We start from the raw sequence: 9,442 nt of genomic DNA, 5'->3' as shown, positions 1-9,442 counted from the left end.
TTTGTTTTTATTATCTTGTCACTGTCATTCTATTTGTTCTGTTGGAGCTTTGTCACTAAAACAAAATCCTTGTGCATGTAAACTTACCTGGAAGAAAAGCTCTTTTTGATTTCAATTAATATCTTATTAGGAAAGGAAGTTCCAAAGGGCTCCTAATACAAAGCTGACAAATAGCTTATGAATACCTTGCATGGAAATGCTGAATATTTGTGTGTTCTGTAAAAACTGGAGTCCCTGACATTAAAATAAAACCACTGTTTATGTTTTATAAAACACACCTTAATCTGGTTACAATTGGCTTTCTGTCTCTGTGAGATGCTCCTCATTTGTGCTGTAGGTCACTTTGAATAAAAGTGTCTGCTAAATTAATAAATGTAAATATTCTGAATAAATACTGCATAAATATTTTTTTCAATTCAATTCAAGTTTATTTGTATAGCGCTTTTTACAAAACAAATCGTTACAAAGCAACTTTACAGAAAATTATGTTTCTACAATATTTAGTAGTAGCTAGTAGTTTGTGCACATTTGACAGGATTTTAGAAAAAATAAAAATAATAATAATAATACAAGACGTAGTCAGCTAGACGATGAACTATCAATATTATTAATTAAGTTATTATATGATTCAGTCACACATTTAGCAATAATTGTTGGTTCTGTTTGTTGATTCAGGGTTGGCATCATCTGAGGTCCTCTGAGGGTCAGCATCATCTCTTCTCAGGTGTTCTGGATCCAGACTGGAGCTTGTGTAAATCCTAGTTACCGCGGGATGTGAATCCCGTGGCGAAACATAGAAACAAAATAGAGACATCATTAGCATAGCTGCTGATCCAACAAAGTAAAATTAGTTTAACCCAAACTAATGAATAAAAATGCGCCTTTGATCAGATGCAACTACACTCACAAATAAAAGATACATTATTCGAATGCTTGGCGAAAGAGATGTGTTTTTAATCTAGATTTAAACAGAGAGAGTGTGTCTGAACCCCGAACATTATCAGGAAGGCTATTCCAGAGTTTGGGAGCCAAATGTGAGAAAGCTCTACCTCCTTTAGTGGACTTTGCTATCCTAGGAACTACCAAAAGTCCAGCGTTTTGTCACCTTAGGGTGCGTGATGGGTTGTAACGTGGTAGAAGGCTAGTTAGGTACGCAGGAGCTAAACCATTTAGGGCCTTATAGGTAAGTAATGATAATTTGTAACTGATACGGAACTTAATCGGTAGCCAGTGCAGAGATTGTAAAATTGGGGTAATATGATCATATTTTCTTGACCTCGTAAGGACTCTAGCTGCTGCATTTTGGACTACCTGTAGCTTGTTTATTGACGAAGCAGGACAACCACCTAGAAGTGCATTACAATAGTCCAGTCTAGAGGTCATGAATGCATGAACTAGCTTTTCTGCATCAGAAACAGATAACATGTTTCGTAGCTTGGCAATGTTTCTAAGATGGAAGAATGCAGTTTTTGTAACATTGGAAATATGATTTTCAAAAGACAAATTACTGTCTAATATAACACCCAGATTTCTGACTGTAGAGGAAGTAACAGTACATCCGTCTAGTTGCAGATTGTAATCTACAAGATTCTGTGTAGTGTTTTTTGGTCCAATAATTAGTATCTCTGTCTTATCCGAATTTAATTGGAGAAAATTATTTGTCATCCAATCTTTTACATTTTTAGCACATTCTGTTAGCTTAGATAATTGGGAAGTTTCATCTGGTCTCGTTGAGATATATAGCTGAGTATCATCAGCATAACAGTGGAAGCTAATTCCGTATTTTCTAATAATATTACCAAGGGGCAACATGTATATTGAAAATAAAAGGGGACCTAGGACGGATCCTTGTGGCACTCCATATTTTACTGATGATAAATGAGATGACTCCCCATTTAAGTAAACAAAATGGTAGCGATTGGACAGGTAGGATCTAAACCATCTTAGAGCCTGCCCTTGAATACCTGTATAGTTTTGTAATCGATCTATGAGTATGTCATTATCTATGGTGTCGAACGCAGCACTAAGATCAAGTAAGACTAGAAATGAGATGCAGCCTTGGTCTGACGCAAGAGGCTGGTCATTTGTAATTTTAACAAGTGCAGTTTCTGTGCTATGGTGGGGCCTAAAACCTGACTGAAATTCTTCATACAGATCATTTTTATGCAGGAAGGTGCTCAATTGAGCAGACACAACTTTTTCAAAAATTTTAGACATAAATGAAAGATTTGAAATAGGCCTATAATTTGCCAGTACACTAGGATCTAGTTTTGGTTTCTTAATAAGAGGCTTGATAACCGCCAGCTTGAATGGTTTTGGGACGTGACCTAAAGATAACGACGAGTTAATAATATTGAGAAGCGGTTCTTCGGCTACAGGTAACAACTCTTTCAGTAATTTAGTGGGTACAGGATCTAATAAACATGTTGTTGGTTTAGATACAGTGATAAGTTTATTTAGCTCTTCCTGTCCTATAGTTGTAAAGCACTGCAGTTTATCTTTGGGTGCGATGGATGAAACTGAAGTGTTAGATGCTGTAGAATCTACATTCGCTATTGTATTTCTAATGTTATCTATTTTATCAGTGAAGAAATTCATAAAGTCATTACTATTTAACGTTGGTGGAATATTTGAATCAGGTGGCATCTGGTAATTTGTTAACTTAGCCACTGTGCTAAATAAAAACCTTGGATTGTTTTGGTTATTTTCAATGAGTTTGTGTATATGCTCTGCCCTAGCAGTTTTTAGAGCCTGTCTATAGCTGGACATACTGTTTTTCTATGCAATTCTAAAAACTTCTAAGTTAGTTTTTCTCCATTTGCATTCAAGACTACGAGTTACTTTCTTAAGAGAGTGAGTATTACTGTTATACCATGGTACAGTAAGTTTTTCTCTAACCTTTTTCAATTTGATCGGGGCAACAGCTTCTAATGTATTAGAGAAAATAGTGCCCATGTTGTCAGTAATTTCGTCTAATTCATGTGTATTTTTGGGTACAGATAGCAGTTGAGATAGATCAGGCAGGTTATTTGCAAATCTTTCTTTGGTGGCTGGAACAATAGTTCTGCCCAGACGGTATCGCTGCGACATATAGTTAATATCAGTTATACGCAGAATGCACGATACAAAGAAATGGTCTGTAATATCATCACTTTGAAGGAGTGGATGCCGATTTGCCATATCCTTCATACTGATATTAATTATTTTATTACATGATTTCTTGTTTGACTTTTAATCAAGTTATAGCAAGAGTGAAATGTGTAACCTTATGTGTGCTGTATTTCTTTTCCTCAAGATTAATGTCCACATATTATGTGTGTGTATCCAACCGTAATGATAAGACACTCGCCAGTGCTAGAAAGCCTTGAATTTTAGATAAGTTCTCTGTGTACGTGTGTTAGTATCTGTCTGTACAGGGAGAAGCTCAGACAGTCCCAGGACAAACGATCAACTGCCAGTGTCCAGCGTATCAGATATACGTTTTTGGAGAGTTTTATCTAGGTTTTGGAACCAATCAGAATTTTGTTGACTCATGTATTGACGCAATTAGTATCCTCTGTCAGGGTATAACTGTGGTTGATTTTGTATTGTACTGGGGGCGGCCTGCGAACCCCTTCGAGAGTGTTGAAGCTGACTTCTGCTGATGAAATTGCAAACTATTTTCTTCAAGTAAAATTATTATTATTATTAATTGAACTCATCTCTGACTCCTGGTCTTCATTGCGACATATCTGGTCCTTGGGTTTTAACTGTAAATTCCCCTACAACTTTGAGGTACAATATCTATAATAGTAAGATCGATTCCATGCGATATAATTAAATCTAGTGTATGATTAAAACGATGAGTGGGCCCGGTGACATTTTGCTTGACTCCAAAGGAGTTTATTAGGTCAGTAAACGCAAGTCCTAATGTATCATTTGCATTATCAACGTGAATATTAAAATCTCCCATGATTAGCGCTTTATCAACTGTAACTAGAAGGTCTGAGAGGAAATCTGCAAATTCTTTTAGGAATTCTGTATACGGCCCTGGTGGTCTATACACAGTAGCCAGAGCAAGAGATACATTAGATTTCTTTTGCATGTCTGACAGAGTAACATTTAGCAGAAGTATTTCAAAAGAGTTAAACCTGTATCCTGTTTTCTGGGTAACATTGAGAATATCACTATATATTGTTGCAACACCTCCGCCATGACCAGTCTGACGGGGCTCATGTTTATAACAGTAGTTTGGTGAAGTAGACTCATTTAGACCAAAATAATCATTTGGTTTTAGCCAGGTTTCAGTCAAGCAGAGTAAATCAAAACTATTATCTGTGATCATTTCATTTACAATAACTGCTTTTGGTGTGAGTGATCTAATATTTATGAGCCCAAACTTTAAAAATTGTTTTTGTTAATTTACTTTACATTTTTCTGGTTTAATTACGATAAGATTTTTTCTAGATCCTACATTATATTTATATTTTGACCTCACTATTCGGGGAACAGACACAGTCTTAATAGTTTTTACAGCGCAAGTACTTTTATCATTTTAGCGTGTAGAACAAAACTCATCATAATGGTTATTTGAGAATTGTCTTACTAGTCACATGGAGCGAAGTGTCCTGGAGATGTTGTCAGAGAGAAGCTCCGCTCCGACTCTGCTGGGGTGTAATCCATCAGCGCGAAACAGTCTAGGACGCTCCCAGAAAAGATTCCAGTTATTAACAAATAGCAGTTTCTGTTCTTTACACCATGACAACAACCATTCATTTAAAGCAAAAAGTCTACTGAACCTTTCGTGTCCTCGTCGATACGTGGGCAGTGGTCCTGACACGACGATCATCGCCGCGGGCGTCGTGCTGCGAACCATCTCGATCAGGCTGCTGAAGTCCCCCTTCAGCGTCTCCGTCTGCCGCAGCGTGGTGTCGTTAACCCCGGCGTGAAGCACGACCGCTCTGGGGCTCTCGTCGGCCTTCAGGATCGCGGGTATCTGCGCAGAAACATCGAGAACACGAGCAACAGGCAAACAATGAGTGTGCACTTTACCTTCGGCTAACATAGCACTTACGTGTCGGACGATGGAGTCTCCGATGATCACAGCGTCGCGTCCAGTCTCGCGGAGGGGAGCGAAGTGGTTCTGGAAGGAGATCTCAAAAGCAGGAGGGGGAGAAGTCGTTTTTATTTTTAAGATAAAAAAAGGAAATATGAATTTAAAATGTAGAGTAAAAAAGTATTTTATGGTAATAAATGTATACATTTACAAGTCCTTTTCCTCAAATTTGTAGAATGAGAAGTTTAAGCATCTGAGAGCATTTTTTCTTCCACTTTGACCGACACAAGATAAAGTTTTCTTTGATCTTCATGTGACTCAATCACTCTTCTGTTGAGAGCTGCCAGCGGCAACAACATGCTTTTGAGCTGAATTTGGACATATGTATGTGAGCAAGTGTGCGTGTGGGTGGCTTTGTTGCTTTTGGCTGCGGGGGTCTCTGGATCTCTTCGAGCTCTAGTTTGTTTAATTGCCTTCCTCAGTCATTTATCAGCAGCGGCTCCAGTGACGGCCATTTTGTTGCAAAGTCTGCACGGCTGCAGTGAAACTGTGAACGGCAGGGTCTCCAATCTGTTACACTGTGACTGTCCATCAAAGTCATGCTCCCAGGCAACCCTGTCGCCTGGCAACCCTCACATTTCCCACACACAGAGAAAAAGTGCATCTCTCTACAAACCCCTCTATCTACACTCTAAAAACTGCTGGGTTGAAAACAACCCAATTTGGGTTATTTTGACAACCCAGCGCTGGGTCAAAAAGGGACGAACCCAGGCAATCATATTCAATCATATTCAACCCAATCATTATCATATTCAACCCAGCCTGCTGGGTTGCCTTTTTTATGGTTTAAAATGACTACATTGCAGGGTTTCAAAAACCAGACCGGGTGTTTTTTATCAATGTATTTCAGAAGGAAAACTACTGTATTTAGAAAATGTTCGATATCATTTCGCATGTGCTTGATAAGGCAGCGTTTGTGAGCTCAGCACCGCTCTGCAGCCGTTACCGGAGAAACCTACCTCTCCCACTCTTAGCGCCTCCTGCTGGCAGAAAATGAACTTGCGGAGTGCCGCCACCAATTGGTGTGTAAGGATGTGGGGAAACACTGGATTTCTACGTTAAAATTAACCCAAATTGAGCTAGGCATTAAACCTACAAATGTTGTTCATTTTAAATATCACTTTTACACACAAATAATAATTATCAAAAGGAAAATATTTATTAAAAACAAGAGAAAAGTCAAAAAGTAACATGTTAGAAGAAATGCAGAAAAGGATGGCATTAACAGCTACAGAGTTCATAAATAAAGCATTGAACATTTGATGAATATAACTTAACATCAAACTGGACTTTGTTCAATTGTATATATTGTATAAAAATATACGAAAACACTTATGCAATAAATTTACAATTAGTTAGGTTCTTTCAAACTATTCTGGCATGACAGTACACAAATAAATCATAACATTAACTCTGATATTATAACATTTAACAGACGCATGTGTGTGTGTGTAAAAATGTGAGCAGGTGTATGAATGACAGAGTTTAAACTCTTCTACTAAACACAGAAAAAGCATTTAACATTTTTTTTTTTTTTACAAATTATACACTTACAGTTCGTTTCATAGGCCATGAATACAGACCATGCATCACGGTCAATTTTCACGATCTCTGTAGCATAACTGATGTAATCATGAAGAAACCCCATCTGCACAGCATCTGACATCTTCTACATCATCCAGGGCAGCGTCCTCCTTTAAAACCACCGCTGCATCAGTTTAGGCAAAAAAGATTCTCCTCTCTGACCAGCATTCATCCAGTCACCGCCTGCTCTTCATCAGTGGCCTAGAAAGAGAAATACATTTGAAAAAATTAAACATTTAATTAAACTATCAATTCTCAGATAGAGGTTTATTCACGTCTTTAAGCATAGGTAAATGATCTGTTTTAAAGTTTCAACACTTTGTGTGCGTTTATTGTTTCTGTGTACCACAGCGCTCCAGGATGCTATAATGGTAGCACTAGTGTGAGGGCAGGTGATATTGTTTGAATAAATATACTGCTTTCAGAAAGCTTCTTTACTCATACAAACTCTGCTCATTTTTTGGAAAACATATGAATATATTTAATATTCTCTTAATTTGTGTCCTCCATTGCTGGTCTGGGAGACCAGTATTTTATTTTGAACATACAAAATAAAATAGTGGTTTTATTGTACAATGTGCCTATATGCACATTGTACATCCCTGTACATCTTAATATTTAAGACTACAGTTTACACTCATGCACATTATTTTGCGTTCTATATTTAATTCTACAATATACATTTTTTATATTTTATTCTTATATTTTTATTGTTTACTTTTATTTCATTCTTACATAGCTTTATTTATGTATATTTTCATCTGTGTTGTTTTCTTTAATAATTGCACTGTCCGTGGAGCGGACCTGACTCACATTTCACTGCTGGTTATATATGCTATATATAATTTTGTATGTGACGAATAAAAATCTTGAATCTTGAATGTTTGCTATCATATAATTTAAGATTTATTCATATATAAATATCAAATGAATTACTAGTACAATAACTCTATATTTATGAGGCTTGAAAATACTGATTATCTAAATTATAAATGGATTAACAAATATTATGAGAAAATTAAAAATATATTAATTTATGTTGTAAAGACAGACAAAATTCTTATAGGTTTGGAATGACTTGAGGGCAAGTAAATGTATTTTTGTTTGGACTTTACCTTTAAGAGCGAAGACCAAGAATGATGACTCTCCAAATCAGACAAGACAACTCCAAAGTTGGTTTGAGTTCTGCAATGAAAAACACAGACATCAATGGTTTTAATGAAATGAGCACGTAATCACACTGTTGTTGCATCAAAATGTGAAGTAAATCGGCAGGAGACAACAGAGACATTTATTTTCTAAAAATAACTTACATAAAATCTCAAAAGATTGATGCTCTCCCATGTCTCTGGCTTTTAACATCTACAAAAACAAAAAACACACATTATTTTACTCTTAGTAAAAAAAACAACAACAACTGATAACATGAAATTATGAAGTTTACTTGCCTTAAACTATCTTTCCCTCTCTTCAGAAGAAGCTGAGAAAACCACCTCCTCACACAAGCAGACTTCTGTGTCCTTAACTCCAGTTAGTTTGAGTTCTGCAAAGAGGGACATCAATGGTTTCAATAAAATATGAACACATACATACATACATACACACACACACACACACACACATATATATATGTGTGTGTGTGTGTGTGTGTGTGTGTATATATATATGTATGTATGTATGCATGTATGTATATATATATGTGTATGTGTATATATATATGTATGTGTGTGTATATATATATATATATATATATATATATATATATATATATATATATATATATATATATATATATATATATATATATATATTAGGGGTGTAACGGTTCACAAAATTCACGGTTCGGTTCGGTACGATTCACTGATGTCACGGTTCGGTTCGGTACGGTTCGGTACGTTTTAGATACAGCAAAAAGAACAAATTGGCAACAAAGTATGTTTTTTGTTTTTTTTTACATTGAACAATGATCTATTCTTTACCCATCTTCTATGGTGTTTTCTTAGCAGCATACTGTATAAAACAAAAACAGCTCCTTATTAAAAAAAATTGAAAATGTTATATTGTTGTAGTAGTTATGAACAAATACAAAGATGTAACTTTTCATATGGAACTCTATAACTCTTTATATTGAGTGTGTTTTTACTCAATTGGTTCTCTATAGGGCTTATGTTTTTTGGAACAAAGCAGGAATTACGGTCTGGCTGAAATGGGCTCGTGAAGGAATATAGTAACGGGGCTAAATTACATTAAGAATGTTCTTAAAACATGCGTTTTCCACTATAGGCGCTCGCTCACTCAGCACACGCTGAAGGCTCGTTGCAAAATGACTAAAGGGTCTTTCACACAGGACGCGATACGCGCGGCGCTGGATCCTGGGCTCAGCGTTGCCCTTCAGATACAACGCGATTTGCGCTGCACTATGCCAAGAGCAAAGTAGGTGGAGTTTTCAAAACTGCCCGTGCATACGTTCTATTTATAACAGTTCTTCTATAACGTGCAGGCCTGTTAATTGAATCGTACTGCTCAGGAAATTCCGACACAGTACAGTACTAGTCCATTTTGATTACCGTGCTTGTTTGGATGCCCCGATCGATTGGTAAAGTGCACCCAAACACCAGACCTGTTGGTTATTGGAGGATCTTCTATTTGTGGTCTGTTAAACGCATTGGCCATTTTGCAACAAGCCTTCAGCGCGTACTGAGTGAGCGAACGCCTGACCTGAGTAGCCTAACATAAACATATAAGCTGGTGTTTTTTTTTTCT

At 36.7% G+C, this 9,442-nt stretch overlaps 2 long non-coding RNA genes across 2 annotated transcripts; both read right to left on the bottom strand.

The window, feature by feature from the left end:
• Positions 1–405: 405 nt before the first annotated feature.
• On the bottom strand, positions 406–5,500 carry LOC128017494 (uncharacterized). The gene is made up of 3 exons (XR_008184469.1): positions 5,054–5,500; positions 4,586–4,975; positions 406–758 (listed from the first exon to the last, which is right to left on the bottom strand). It is a non-coding gene; the product is annotated as an uncharacterized LOC128017494 (long non-coding RNA).
• Positions 5,501–5,948: 448 nt separating this feature from the next.
• LOC128017497 (uncharacterized) lies at positions 5,949–8,043 on the bottom strand. Its single transcript, XR_008184472.1, has 3 exons — positions 7,993–8,043; positions 7,795–7,864; positions 5,949–6,880 (listed from the first exon to the last, which is right to left on the bottom strand). It is a non-coding gene; the product is annotated as an uncharacterized LOC128017497 (long non-coding RNA).
• Positions 8,044–9,442: the final 1,399 nt, after the last annotated feature.

This window comes from Carassius gibelio, chromosome A7 (genome assembly GCF_023724105.1).
Source record: "Carassius gibelio isolate Cgi1373 ecotype wild population from Czech Republic chromosome A7, carGib1.2-hapl.c, whole genome shotgun sequence".
NCBI lineage: Eukaryota > Metazoa > Chordata > Actinopteri > Cypriniformes > Cyprinidae > Carassius > Carassius gibelio.
This window is presented reverse-complemented; position numbering and strand designations above follow the sequence as displayed.